We start from the raw sequence: 15,915 nt of genomic DNA on the forward strand, positions 1-15,915 counted from the left end.
ACATATCCCACGTCAGCGCCGTGCTTTGCTTTCTCTAAAGTAATTTTGCATTTGTCAGTCGCACAAAAGCTGTGCCCTTGCTGGAAGTTGGAATGCATTCAGCAGTCTTAGTGGTTCTTTCTTTTACAACAGTTCAAGTTATTTATTTACCCCGTCTGGTAAAGACAGACATGTTATCAATACAGTCCTTCAAGCCTGCATTTTGCAGCTCGTGTGTGTGTGTGTGTGTGTGAGTGGAGTTTTGTGTTTAAAAGTCTGTGTGATCATGGCCAATTCATCATTTTTTTGCGAATGCTAATACACGGCCGGCTCCTTCTCCGCTACACACTGTAAGAGTATTTTAGTTTGGCAGCAGGAATGATAACTTTCTAAATGCTCAAGTGGAAATGCATTTAAAGGCGCACCAGCACCTTTGCGGGAAAAGCAGCTGGGTCCTCAGAGCTCCATGGGAATATTGGCTCTGATCCGTCTTACTGTAGTCCTGAGCTTTCCGTGCCCCCACCAAGACATCTGAATAAAATGTGGTCTGTATGCTGCAGCACATGCATTACCCATGCATTACCCAGGCCACTTGTACTTCCCTTGTGCTGAGCAAATAGAGGCCAAAGTTGCAAATGTGCTCGGATTCCACAATGTGCCTCTGAATTCGGCATTTAAAAAAAAAAAAAAAAAAAGGCAGTTGGATTCGGGATGAGGCGTAGAGGAGCCGGTAAACTTCTTCCTCGCCGCCTTTCTATTTTAAATATCGGCAATGAACTGTGATGGGGTTTTTTTCCTCCCTCATTATAGTGTCTTTTTATAATGTAATTTTATCTTTCAACTTACCTCCACATCCCTTAGAAACTGAAAGACGCTAGTGTTGCGCTGACAGAGGGAGACAGAGTGGGAGTTTGTGGTGTCAATCAGCACCTGCTCCGCTCAAATTCGTTTAAAAATAGTGGAGCTGGGAGGTGCAGTGAGGGAGCTGACAGCTAAATAGTCCTTGGAGATTTTTGATAGGCAGAGGAACTCGGTGGCTGACAGTTAATGCTTTGTGTGTTTGGCCCCAAGGAGACTTTCAGTATAGGTATTTTACACAGTCCTCAAACAAACATCAACTCGATGTTCTCTTCCTTTATAAACTAAAAGCTGCAGGGTGTCCTGGGTGTGGGATAGTGGTGCTGTGGTGAAAGGACTATTTTATTCCGTGAGAGAAGAAGAATAGCTTCAATCTCCTCATGAAGTGCTGTGTAAAAAAAAAAAAAATGAAATAAATGAAAAGAAGCACAGAAAATCTTCTCTGCAAGTGTCACAAATAAGAAGTGAGATGCAGGTGGGATGCTGCATTCATAACCAAAGGCGTCCAAAGCTGCACAGTCTATATCAGAATTTAAAGTCTGGGGTAAATCCATTGTAGAGAAGCTGCTGGACTCCGGGTCAAGTGGCTGACAGACTAGCGAGCGAATGCATCGCGCCTCATGTTTCATGGAATCCGTCAGCGTTTTCCTGCCCGCATGTAGCACCACTCCTGGATTCAGAATTGTGTGGTCAATGTGTTGACCGCAAAACACACAAGAGAGGAAACGGAGGCAGCGCACACGTTGGAGGAAACCTTTTTCATCGGAGCAGGTGTTCAATGAGGCATGCTGACAACAACAGGAGCAGAAGTCCTGGTCCGGGAGCCATCAGGAAGCAATCTTGAGGATTTTATGTGATTCAGATGAATAATTCATTTGTGTTGTTTTAGAGCAAGAGTTTGTTTTCAGAAGAGCTTTGTTATTTTATTTTTTCTTTTTTTCTTCTCTCCTGTGTGAGATCTCAGAGCGAGATGTATTGAAAGAGCAATCAAAGGGCAGAGATTTACTTTTTGCTGTTCAATCAATTGAAATTCCAGGACAATGTAGAGCAAAGAGGAACTGGATGTTATGATGAATGATGGATATCTTTTGGGTCGCACAAAACAAGACGTATTAAAGCATCATGTTGGACGTTTTCCCCCGTTTTCTGACATTTTACGGTCTGAATAATGAATTTGTCATTAATAAAATAATTTTTCGCCGCTGCTCGTGCTCTTTGCAAGTCTTACGGATGCTGTTGTCTTTACCGTCATCATTCAAATTCAAATCACAACATTTGGCTCGCTTCAGCTTCGCAATTTTCTGTCGCATATGTGCATAATAATCCACGGCCCCACCACCCCCCCAACATCTGCTTCATGTGATATCAAAACAAAGTCAGGGGTCCACTCCTGGTACCGTCACCCTCTTCTTCTTCTTTTTTTTCACTACTCAGGTTATTTATAAAAGTCCACAATTCTCTGTCTTGCATCTCGTCCATTAATAATTAAAGCAGTCACATTTGAACAAAGAAATTAATATTTAAAGGCTCAATCCTTGCTCGGTCTGCAGCACTTCATCCCCTCATGCGTCACATTACGGTTGATTCTGGACTCGACGACAGGGTCCGTGTTGGGATGAGAACCTTGTAAGCTCAGAATCATGTGACCGCTGGGGCTAGGTGGGGGATTTAAACAGATTACACACCGAGGCTGTGAACATTTTCCAGGTATTATATTATTCTAAGTTGCAGCCTTCATTTCTTACTCTGCGGGATATGTTATATATATAATGTCAGCGCCGCGCCTCTTTCTCTCAGGGTTTCTATCACTTTGCATCGCCTTTAGGAAACAAAGTGTCGTTGTTTTAAAAATGCATTGTAAGATATTGTGAAACTTTTTCATCATAAGATACTGTTTTGTGATGTTATGCTGCTCTCGTATCATGGGAGTGTGGTAAGACTTCACTTTGCTGTATACGCTTTCATGGGAGATTGATTCGGAGACACGCCACAGTTCTGTATCTGCATCACAGCGCTCACTAACAAGAGGCTTCTCATGATGCTTGAAGCCTGTTTTCATGCCGGATCATACATACTATTACAGAATGTTAACACATCATAATTCTTCCAGAAAGGCGATGCAGTCTGGCTTGTAAGGCGGGAAAATGACTTTACTACGTGTACCTGTGTTGACTTGTGTATGAAGCAGGAACTTCAGTTTGCAGCGTGGACTGAATGTGCTCACTCCATCGTTCACAACTTCTGAACGATGGCCTTGGATATTGTGTATTTTATCCCATTTATCTATGAATTAATCCGCTTTAATTAATCACTAAAGTTGCTTGGTGCCAGAGTTCAAACACATCGCTTGGTGTTCGCCCAAGGATTTCTCCTATACGTCACACAAAGTGCTCAGCCCGACACTAAAGCCATCATCAGTGAGCTATTGCTTAAATCAGTGTTACAAATAGAAAGAGAAATGGAGATTCGCAAATTAGAAATGTGTTTCTGTTAACACGTCAGATATGTGCCACTTCTATATAACACGCTAATTGGAGGTAGAAAGGTAATTGGTGCTATTTGTCACAATTGCTCACCTTTTTTTTTTTTAACTTCTTTGGAACTCTTCACACAATCAACACCACCTTTATAGCTTAGACACAAAAAGCACGAGTGACCATATCTGTTGGAGTTTAAGTGTTATCTACGGTGGCCGACGGGTGCGAATGACGTGCATAAACAGAAACGCACTGCAAACACGGAAACATGCTGCAAAAGAAAAACGCTGCACATCCAGTCTCACAGCAGAAGTGCCACAGGCCTCTAGGGGCAGTTCTTTAAGTCTTTAGCTTTTCAGTCAGTGTGATTCTATGGGTGCTGAAGTGGTGTTTTACTACCGTCTCCCTGTGTTCTCTCTGTTATTTATGTTTATCCATGGAGACGAGAGAATACATACCTTTTCCCCTACTTGTCTTGCTCATAGTTATCTGCCGCTCAGGTGAAAAGCTGAGGCCTGTGGCACTTGCGTTGTGTGACTGCGTTTTCTTTTTGCAGCGCGTTTTTGTTCATGCAACACATTCATGCAGCTCGTCTGTGTATTTGCACATCATCTGGCCCCCGTCGGCCACCGTAGTTTTCTCACACAAACTCAGCAAAGAAAACAAAAGTACTGTAAATTAGTCTGCAGTTTGCTACATTCTGAAAGTTAAAAAAAAGCTATAAAACACCTTTTTTGGGACATACATATTTATCATCAGCACTGGCTCTGCTGCATTTATCTCTCTGTAGCCATCCTATTCAAATATGTATAGGATTATTCCCTCTCAAATCATCTTCTGCTCAACCAGCTTGGATTTGCTTTTTTAAATTTTATTTTATGAATTATGGATATTTAAATAGAATCTAGGAAATTTTAGATTGATATATCAAATAGTTTGCAAGATAACTTTATTTTAACTTTATTTTGAAACTCCAGACTTGATTATTCTATCTACCAATACTTTTGTTTTTGTGGTACAACTATGTAACTTTTTTAAAAATCATTTTTGTGACCAGAGTGAGTCATAATAAAAAGTATTCTGTATGTTTTGTTTAGTATTGTTGTGACATGCAGCCACATGTGGTTCAGAAAATGTCACTAGCTAATTTGTGCATTTTATTTTTTTTGTTTTTGTTTATATCAGCTCAAAGACTCATGATTTTTTTTCTCCATATTTTAAATCACCCATATTTAGAGATTATTTGATCCACTTGTTTAATTACTGAATTGATGAGAAAAAAAGTTAAAAATTTTAAAGCCTTTATCTTTAATAGTTCCTGAGATATTGTCATTCAAACACTCAGACTTCTATACTTGAAAAATGTGCTAAAAGTGGGTTGAAAAAATAAAAATAATTGAAAAGTATTTGGTATATGTTATGTTATGTAAAAATGTTAAGGAAATAGGAGATGAAAGGGCAGAAACTGTTCTAAAAACGTGATGATTTGAGAAGGAATGACTCGTGTGTATAGCTTTGTGTTGCATTACTGGAATTACTTAGTTAATTCTGCGTCAGTTGGATTTACTATGCAAATGTACATATTCTGTAAAGGCACCACAGTATCTAAATAAAAGTCTCTTCTTTTAGTTTTAATAGAATCTTGCATTCTAAATAAATCCGCCTTAAACACAACCAGACTCGTACAGAGTCATGCTGCTTGTTGTTGTGTTTTTAGGTCAGAGTGACAAAGTTTTCCTTGTTGGGAGACAAACTCTGTCAGTGTCTGTGTTGTCAGAGATAATCCTGACATGTGCATGAAGTGTTTCGGTTGCATTAGTGCATTTTTGACTTGTGCTGAACTGAGCCGAATGTCAAAAAAAAAAAAAAAAAGGTTTTGAAAATGTGAACTTAAAATAGAGAAATGCTTGTTTGTATTTGTTAAAGAAAAAAAAAAACCTGTAAAACTTTCGCATGCATACATGCAAACATGTTTATTGAGTAGAAGTCACAATGTGAGTCATTATCCATAAATACTGTATGTTATTATAGGAACAAATAAGAATCTTAGTACTTCAAACATGCAGAGAGGAAAAAAAACGAAGCTCGGTAGAAAGACTTTCTTAGCCTCTGTGTTCCCTCAGGCTGTTTACTGAGTGCTGTTTGTTGTTGTGCTCAATATTTACATTCGCCTACACCTTCATTGGATTACCAAAAAACCTCTGCCTTCTAACTCAGACAACACTGCCGGCCAAAGGCCCAGGAGAGACGGCACCGATTGGTGGGGAGGGAGGGGAAAACCTTAATGCAATTTGTATGGCACAGAGCACTCGGCAACCAGATGGGAGCCAGGCTGGCTTACCTGAAGCAGCTTTCCTTATTTACTTCAGCGCCCAAGGCCATGTCAGACAAGGGAGAGAGAAACATGTTAGCCCGAGCACATTATCACGGCTTTCATGTGGGTAACGTTCTATCAGATCCTCCCACTCTGCAAAATGTAATGGAAGCAGAGGCAAAGTGCTCGATGCCTTCACCTCTGACGTGTTCTCATTCGCGGTAGGACAAGGTGTGTGTGGGAGATAAAGGAGCAGGTCCCAGTCTCTGGCAGCCCCAAGACTGTGGCATCGAGAACATTCTGCTCTTGCCAATCATCGGGGTCAGGATATTGGATGGAGAGTAATTACACCGAGGGCACTTTGGTAAGGGCACCGTGGTAAATCACAGCACCGACCTATGTGTGTGTGTGTGTGAGTGTGTGTGCGCTATTAAAGAAAGGTTAGGCAAACTAATTATGGAGGGACAGCGTAAATAGAAAAATCCATTGCTTTGAATTAGCGTCTCCTTGATGCAATCAGTTGTAGCGTTTGCATGGCGGCGAGCGAACAGGTGTAAATGTTTCACATATAAGCAGAAACCTGCTTTTAATGCGCGGAACGAGCTCGGTGACACAGAAAAGCTATTTTGAAGTTTTGTAAATGAATTCATTTTCACGTTGCGGAACCTGTGAACACCTGTGCAGCAAAAACACACCTCGAGCTTCATTTGTCCCGCATTGTTGTGAGATTCTGTCTGTGAGCTTTGACAAACATGGCAGTGAAATTTCGTGCAGAGCGAAGATCTCACTCTATTGGGGCATGCAAAGTACACACATTATTATTCATTATTACTACTCAGCTTCAAGTAATTTTCACTTAAAAACCTCATCCCCCCTCACAGACCGCTGTGGTCTCCTCCACGGCTTGCTCCGGTAGGACGCATTCTCAGTCGAGAAATGTTGTTTGAAAAGTAACCTGATTAAGGCATCTCTATCACTTTTACTGAAATGTGCGCTGGCTTCCCTCCAGGAAGTTAGTGGCAGAAAAATCACTCTTGGCGTCTTCCAGTATTTTGTTTATCGTTGAGGTTTCATAGGTGATCGTATTTTTTTTTTTTTAGACTCTCAAAAAGTGCGATAGTCATTTTGAGTTTATAATCAAACCTTCTGCTTCATTTTTACTCTAATTTTATTGCATTGCATATGTGTAGAAATCACAATATCAGCAGGAGATTTCAGACGTTTGTGTAGATATTTTTAATGAATTTACATTGATGGAGATAAATCAAGCAAGTTACTGCAGATTAGAGGTGGTGCTTGCTCAGTGGAGATTTGTCTCTTTGCAATCACATCTTTAGGGAATATTTGGTCATGCATACATGCCACATGAACATATTACTATTGTTGCACCTTAAATTAAATACTTGCAATCCGATGCAAAAGATCCGCCACAAATTCTATGTTTAGGTTCTATATTTAGATTAAATGCGACACTGTCAGAGAAAGTTTATTACTCAGGTTGGACTTAGTAGAAGTGATGTAGTGGACTGCATTATATTTAAATGTGTTTCTGATGTTTTTGCAAGTGTGGGATAAACACATCCTTAATATAATGTGTGTCAGTCATTGTTTGGTGGACTGTTGTTTTCAAGTCTGGAGTTTGAAATGTGTCCATTGTTGTGGAAATGCCTCAATATCCTTTATTAGGGAAGCTAACGCGCTGCTGGGTCATTGGTAAATCTAATGTTGTATACAACTTCTGCAACAGGGAAGAGACCTCACCTCTCTTTCCCCCAAAGAAGAATAGCAATGACAGCCTATTTATAACATAACAGGGAACACAAACTCTTCTGTTTCTGGCTTGTTGTAAGTTGGTTGTAAGTTTAACCCTTATCCATACCATGTAAACCTCTAACATCTGCATTCTTTACACAGAACAGCTTCTTAGAAATGAGACAAAAGGCATTCACCTTAGATAACAGACATCTTGCATTATTTAAAGCAGTAGTCGGCCTGTAACTCTGAACACATGAGCGTTTTTTTTTTTCCTCCAATGACTGAACATTTAAAACAACTGCTCATTACCAGAAGATTAACAGATGATTAACATATAAATAAATGATGATTTTACTTCCACACCATCAACGTGACAAGCGAGCGGTGGTTCTGACTGATCCTGAGGTTCCTATTCACTCCCATTTATTAATTTCCTGTCAAATGTAAGGTGGCCCAACCCCTTGCTCCCTCTATATCCACTGATGAACCCCCTGCTCCATCATCTGTTTTACTCTAAATGAGACCATAATTTACAAAATGAACACTGTCCTGGTTTGAAGGAGACTTGAAACTAGCAATTGAGGCCAAAAAATCATGCACGAAATGTCAACTGAGGTAACGAATCAGGTAAGAAGTGGGGTCATTTTCTCATAGACTTGTAAACCATCAGACTACCTGAGGAGTCGCCCTCTGCTGGCGGTTGAAAAGAATGCAGGTTAATTGGAACTTTGTCCATCTTTTATGTTAAAACCAGAGGAAACTCTAACTTCAGTGCTAAACACACAGTTACATTTCTGCCTCTTGTCAACAAACACTTTTTTTTCTGTTTAAAAAAAAAAAAAAAGATGTTTGAAACTAATCAAAACAGTTGAAAAGAAACTCACCCTATCCTGCAATCTGACATAATTGCCTTTTTTGTGTGTGTTTTCTGTGTTTGAAATAAGACCTAATCAATGAATGTTTTTGTTTTTTAAAATTACATGCCACTGAATATATTTTTTTTTAAAAAGCGGCTATCATTATGTATTGAGGGACACCTGCAGGGCTCAGTCATTTGGCAGCTCTCGTTGTTATTTGGGATCCAGGAAAGGGGGGCAAGTCAGATGGCTTGTAGGCTGGTCTGGACAGGAGAACTGTAGCCTGCAGCAACGCTTCACTGTCATCATTACCAGGGATGAGCTATTCTCTGTCACACTGTTGAGCTTTCTGAGTCTTTATTATCCAAGGCTTGCTTTCTTATTGGATGCATTAGTCTGCACATGTTCCAGACGACACACACACTGCATGACTGCCAACTCCAATACTGTGTGGAAATCTGAAAAAGAAATGTCTGGTAACTGTCTGCCGTCAAATGAGGCAGCACACACTGGTAATTGAGCCTGTGACCCACTGATTAAATTATTGGAAAGTTGTTGTATTTACAGTTTTAGGAACTGTGTGTGTGTGTGTGTGTGTGTGTGTGTGTGTGTGTCTGTGTGTGTTGGTGTTGATATTCCTGAGCACAATTACTGACATTATGAAGCAGCGTAATGTTTTTCTTTCATCCACTAGAGTCGCACGTAGAAAATGATATTGTTATAGGGCCATGGAATTACCGAATAACACTGTAGGTGCTGCCAAAGAGAAGTAAACAGATTTTCCATAATTTAAAATAAAGTTGTTTTTTTTTAAGTATTTCATTCAATAAAGTTATATTTAAGTATGTGTCCAGTTTGAAGTAGGGGATGACCAACATGGTATTTCAATGCCAGTGCTGAATAATAGCAGTCAAGGAGGCCAAAAATCAATATTTAGAACAAATATACAATAAATTTGAGGTTAAAAATTAAAATCTTCGTGTAAAAAAATAAAGAATAAGACGAAATCCAACACCAAACTTTGTTGAAATGTTTTTGTTTTTTTTAGGTTTTACATATGTTTAATAAAAACAGACTTACCAACACTTATTTACATAATGTTAATAAAAAAATAGACTTACCAACACTAATTTACATATGTTAATAAAAAATAGACTTACCAACACTTATTTACATAATGTTAATAAAAATAGACTTACCAACACGTATCCCTTGAGGCTGATAGGCTCTTACTTGTGACCTGTAACCAACCACACAGATGGAGATTGCTCAAGGCAGCAGAGTGGTGACTACAGACGGAGAGACGCAGCTGCAAGAGAGTCAAAGCAGCCCATTTTATTGGTAAATAATGATACGGATAATCAGAAAAATGCTGAATATCAGATCCAATATCCGGCCCAAGTCGACCCCAATTTTGGACTGCACCGGAAATGTTATTACGCTTGAGTACAAGTCAGCGATGGTGTCTGGGATGCACATGAGGAAAATTATCCCCCCAAAAAAGCAGCTGTCCTCACAATCTGGTTCTGCAGATTGTATTTTAAATTTTATGTATTCGTCTTTAAAAGCCCTTCATGTGTGTTGTGTGTAAAATGTTTGAAAGCTCAGATTCAACGTCTGACTTTAAAGGTAAATGTAGCTGTGATCAGAGAAAGAAGTGAGGGGGGGAAAAAAAGTAATTTACCAGTTATTTATTATCTGGATGGCACCATACAGGAGTTAAAGACACATGAGGCCTGTCACTTAACACCAGAAGTAGAATATCAGAAGAGACATTTCAGCTCATGACTTTCATTAGTGTTTCTTCTGTCCTGCACCATTTACTCTTCCCGCTCCGCCGTCGACGCTCCACCTGAGTCTCCTTGGAGTGGCATTGGGCTGAACCCAGCCGGATTGATTGGAGCGCTACCTGCTCGCCCGTTTGTCAGCCATGAATAATCTGTAACGACATTCAGCGCATCAGCAGGGGCCTTGCAGCGTGCATTCATTGTGGAAAATGGACAGCTCAATCAAAAGAAGCTCTTGAAAAGCCGGTCATAACCGGAGGCAGAGCCTTGACCCAGAACACTGTCCCACTGACTCGAGTCGCAACCTCACACCAACATCCCTGAATGGAAGGTCCCGCTGTATTCCTGGTGAACTCCGCCGCCCCACCCCCGTCTGCTGCCGTCTCTCTTGCTGTTTAATAGAGCCATGCTTCACTCAGAAGGCCACGTTATCCTTGTTAGGAGACAGACGCTTATGGCGCCACCTGCCATTCTCAGCTCTGCACGTCAGCCAGCGCGGGCCACTCATCACCGCACTGCTTTACATGGTAATGGAAGTTTGAGGAGTTGATGAAAAAGCAGTTATGCCCTTGGCTCCGTGACCCGGGGTTAACTTTGGATTATTTACACATGGTAATACTGCATAGACCCCCCGTTCTTTTGGGCTGGTTTTAGCTCCGAGGCTGTGTTTTTGACAACCTGGCTTGATGTCTAGATTTTTCTTTCATGTAGGAAAGGTAAATTGGTCTCCACATTCTCGGCTCCCTCAAAGGAGGCTTTCGGACACTTGTGGCGTCGTCGATGACACTGATGCCATCTGGTACAAAGCAGAACCACAGGAGGAAATGAAACACTTTAGAGTATGCTTTTGACTGGTTGCCAGGATGTGCAGACAGTGCATTCTTAAAAGCGTTCATCTGTGATGTCTCCCCTCAACCATTGTGAACTCTCTCCCTTGAAATGGTGCATTCCCCTGATGTAGAGTCACCCAACCCTAATCCCTCTATATCCACTGATGAATCCCAGCCACACACAGTAGGGATGCCGCCTAATTGAATTTCCTTGGTCACAATGAACACGCGCTCGGGACCTGCAAGTTCCAGTCCTTGCCTTTGATAAGCAAATGACCCCTATGGAATTGAGGTCAGAGCCTGCGAAAACAAGAGTGAGGGAGAGAAAAATAAAGTCCTGCACTCAGACAAGCCCAATATCGACTCCCCCGGGATTGAGTCCGATGATGTTTACCCTGTGTGTGTTGAGCCCCTGTTGGCTCAGGGGGGAGATTCATCCAACCCACCAGCGCACACATCCAGAGAAAGATGTCTGCGCTCTCACAATATGACCTCTTCCCTTTTTGTTAACCGTTACTCGTCTCCTTGCACATTTCAATGGGCTGCGTGTGTAAATAATCTTGTCTTTGCAACAGATTAGAATAAAACCCAAGTAAATGCGAATGTGTCCTTTGTGCTCGTGTGTGTGTGTGAGAGAGAGCCAGTGGATTCTAGTAATAGCTTGCATTGTACTCGATTGCCTCAAGACTTTGCAACAAGCTCCATCATACAATAGTAAGGTCAGTTTATTCATGAACTCAGCCACTCTGCATCTCCTCCAGTCTTCTTTATTCCTTCCGTTTCATTTTTTAAAACTCAGGAAGTCTTGAGGCGGAACATGTTTTCTTTGGTTTCTCTAAGCCTGAGCCCACAGACTGGCTGCTTTTACAGATGCTCCTTTTTAGATACAAGTTGTGCATGTTCGCTCTCTCTCTCTGCTTCACGCACAGATGCTGATTACTAATTGTGTGTGTGTGTGTGTTCAAATGATGTAAATCGCAGTACATCATGGGTGTAATTTTCATTAGGAATTTGAATAACTTTTCAAAATCCAGTTTTTCTCTTAAGTTTCAGTAATTTACTCACCAAAATCTCTTTAAACCTTGTCCATTAACTGTTTATTTTTCAGTTATTACTGTTCACCGATCAGTGCATTGTCCTAATAAATCAGCTATAATAGTGTACATACACTACAGGAAAGGGCGCGACCACTCTCCATGCATATAATATTTCAAGTAATACATAAAATGCAAGATTAAACATTAAGTTTACTAGTTTTACTGGTCTGATGGTAGAAATTCAAAAAGTATTTGTCATAAAGTATCAGCTGAAAGTTTTTTACCTGGTTAACGAGTCCACATGGTGTTTTTTTGTTTTGTTTTTTTGCTATAAGACACGTTATGAGTGAAATAGGAAGTCTACATTGTGGCTGAGCTTTTCTACTTCAAAACTGCCGTGTACTGATGACAGTCTCAAAAGCCTGGATTCAGACTTCCAGGGTTCACAGGTAACAAACCTAAAGATCCAATCCTGTTAACTTGCAGCGGAGGGCTTTTTGTATCATTATTTCTCTTCTGAATAGGTTTCCGGTTGGAACATGTAAGACTGAATTAATATTACAGCTTCGCATTGTATTGCACAGAGTAGTTTTACAGTGTTTGAGCATAGTCGTAGGTGAGCTGGTGTGCTGAGCTGCAGCGAGTGGGGAGGGATGGAGAAAGAGGCAGGAAAAAAAACAACAACAATGTAGAGTTTCATTTTAGCCATTTCAAGGCACGAAGGGATCATTTTTATGGGGAAAAAAACTTCTAAGTATGTAATTTTGAGTTTTAGGGGTTTAATCAAAGTCTGGGGAGGGACGTTAAGTTGGGTTGGTGTATTAATAAAACCAAGAAACCTGGAAGACAAAAATGGCACGGTGCAGAACTTTGACAGATGAGTTCGCCAAGATGAACTTCAGTATTTATTAACCTTTATTCGACAGGGAGTTTTGCATGTAAAGTGGCAATAAACGGCACTGACTCCACTGCTGTTGGCGCTGGTGTTGCCATGCATGTTTTCCTCTGTTTGTCTCTTAATCGTTTCCATGCAATGTTACAAATGGGATGTGTACTTTCCAGAAATTATGGTTAAGCACAGCCCACTGAGTTGCCCCATTGCACTGCAATAAAAATAAACTCACCAGGGTTCCAGTTATAAGCCCAGGATTCATACGGTGTCAATCACATAATCACCCTTTAAATTTTTCACAGTAATTTCACTGAGGTTTGGGATATGAGCTCATTTATAAATGGGCTACAGATCAAACCGAAGGCTGAGGGAATCGTGTCATGTTTTAATTATCATTTAACAGGGATGTTAAGTGCACGCTCACTATCTTGCAGGAAAGGAAGTGTAAATTTCCTCTTACTCTTTTTAGTTCTAACACCTTGGAGGCAGCTGAGCACGCTATTATAAATCGATATTAATATAATTGAGTCATAAGTGTGCCAGAGCCCCATTTTCAGAAAGGTAGCTTTCTAAGAATCGATACTGTAGTTTCTTTATCAGTCACCTGTGAGTGATGTTCATAAAGTTTTGTTTTACTTACAGCCGTCCTAATGGGGCAGACTTTAGAAAACATCAGTAAATAGCGGCCTGTCCGATCATTATTAACTGCTATAAAATTACAGCCGTATTTTGCTCACAAAGTGATGAGATTATTTTGTCCTACTTATTAATTGGAGTGAAATTGGACAGAGTGACTCACAGCAGTGTTACTGGAAGGTGTCAGACACAGAAAGCAGGTAATTATGGAGACAGGAAGAGATAAGGAAACAGAATGCAATTACCCTGGCAAGCAGAGCTTCAAATTGCTCTTCTTAGGATTTCTCACCTCAGGTTGCTATTGTTCATGCTTTGCATCTCCATACTGATCTTTATTCCTTTCACCCTCTAGCTCCGAGAAGAAGGAAGGTTTGCATTAATCAAATGAATTTTCTACTGTAAGTAGGTCCATACTAAGCACCGAATGCGGCTCAATGCCAAATTTCAGATGTATGTATTCAAATATATTTTTCCGAACTATGCGGCGCACATAAACTGCTGTGAGGTCAGTCTGTATCAGGGCCATCTGATATTTCCATTGTTCTAGGCTGCGAGGATGTTCTCAGAATTTAGTCTCATTTAGCTTGCAGGTTTTGGGGCATGTTTCATATTGATTGTCCTAGTTTTCACCCTGCATCTGTGCAATCGCTGCCATCTTGCATCCATATGTAATGTGCATTTCATAGATTTTGCTAATAACTAATACATACAGTGCACAAGGAGAAAAACAGATGAATTCTCCCTCCCTACCAGATCTATGCCAAGTGTACCTGATATAAATAACGCATATCTGCTTGTTGAAAAGCAAATAATCAAGAATAACTGTTACTCTCCCGCTGTGTTCGGCTTCTGTCGACGTCTTGGCTGCCTTTTTATTTAGAATATAGAAAATATAACCACAAGGATGATCGCTGTCCTTGGATGGCATATGTAGAAAGTTTCAATAGTCCTTTTGTCGGCGCATGTGTATGTTTTTTCAGCTTCTATGTTTTCAGGGGAAATACTGCCATGCTGCTGATTTGAAGGGAAAAGGAGGGTTTCTTCTGCTCCATTTGTTCATTCTCTGTAGTGCCCATTTTGTTACTTCAGCCATTTGTTTTAGCTTTTAGGTGCTCTCTCAGCCTGTGCCAAACACTCCCAGCACACACACACACACACACACACACATGCCAGCGTGCACACACACACACACATCTAATAGAAGAGCTGGACTTCAGAAAGACAAAGAAAGAGATTAAGTGAGGGTTTCACAAATCCAGCCTAGTGTTTGAAATGAATCAAACTTTTTGGCAGATTTATTAAAGCCATTATTAAACAGAAATATCACTTTGTCTTCTTTCTTTTCAAATTAGCTGCTAGTGAAGCACACACGAGAGCGTGTTGGTGAAATCTTGCACACAGCAAGGGGTGTTGTTGACGCTCAGAGTGGCGCTTCAGGGCTGGAGTCACTGCGCATGTACTCGCAATTACTGTGATCAAATACAGCAAAATCTGAAATTGTTTACAAAAAGAAAGAATCAGACTTTTGGGTTTGATGAATAGCTCTGTATCAGCACAAGTGCTTTAGGTAATCGCTGTATAGGTTAATGGTGTGATGGGTGCACTTGTTCAAGCCTCAGTCGGCTTCAGTCTGGGGCTGGAAATGATCACTGCAGACAGATCAAGTGTGTGAGAAGTGTGTCACAAAGTGCTTTTATGTAAATGTCAGTTGAAGAGTGCCTTTCCATTGAGATTTAAATATACAGCGCTGTATATGCCTCTGCTGTCAGTCTCCAAGGTGTGTCCTCTGCGACTCTGAAATGAGCTGTGTTCATGTGAACACCGCTCTCCAAAAGACAACAAAGAGAAAAGATAAGACGGAGAGAGAGCTGGAAGCTCAAGGAAAACATGGCAATCTCTTTATCAGAGTAAAGACAAAGCAGGGCACACGGTGGGGATCAAGGTCGCAGCGCAATATAAAAAAAATACCTCTGGATTACAAGTCCCAAATATAAGGTCAAAGGAAAATGAAATGAAAGATTGCTTCTCAAATATCAGAAAAAGGCTTGACTGTGACAACGCTGTATTGTTTGGACGCTTTAGCAGAATGGATTTCGTCCCAATTTTGCTTTGTTTAGAGAAATCTTTACTCGCTTCTAAAAAAAAGTAATGATTTTTTTTTTCTTATATAAACTCTGTCGTGAAAATGCTCCATAGATTTGGGAACTCTTCTCCCCCCCCTTTCCTGGATTTAATAATAGAGACGCAGGTAATGCTGAGTATTTTTGTATGTAGAGTGTTTGTTTTACGCTTCCTTGTTCCTTCCCAACTGTTGCTGTTTTAACGCCCTCCAAATTACACCGAGGATAGCTGTGAGGCTCTCTTCTCATTCTCCTCAGTTAACAAGCACTCTGTTTATATATGATTATGGTTCTCTGCTTGTTTATTCTGCCTGACTTTTTTTTTTTTTTTTTTTAAATTGCTTTGCCGGTTTGGTTCAAGGTACCAAATGCA

General features: G+C 40.5%; 1 protein-coding gene across 2 annotated transcripts in view; it reads left to right on the forward strand.

Annotated features, from left to right (window-relative positions):
* The window catches only part of unc5a (unc-5 netrin receptor A), a 142,466-nt gene that overhangs the window by 75,734 nt on the left and 50,817 nt on the right, over positions 1-15,915 (forward strand). The gene's annotated exons all lie outside the window — the stretch shown is intronic.

The sequence above is a fragment of the Stegastes partitus genome, unplaced genomic scaffold (genome assembly GCF_000690725.1).
Source record: "Stegastes partitus isolate 25-593 unplaced genomic scaffold, Stegastes_partitus-1.0.2 Scaffold230, whole genome shotgun sequence".
Classification (NCBI taxonomy): domain Eukaryota; kingdom Metazoa; phylum Chordata; class Actinopteri; family Pomacentridae; genus Stegastes; species Stegastes partitus.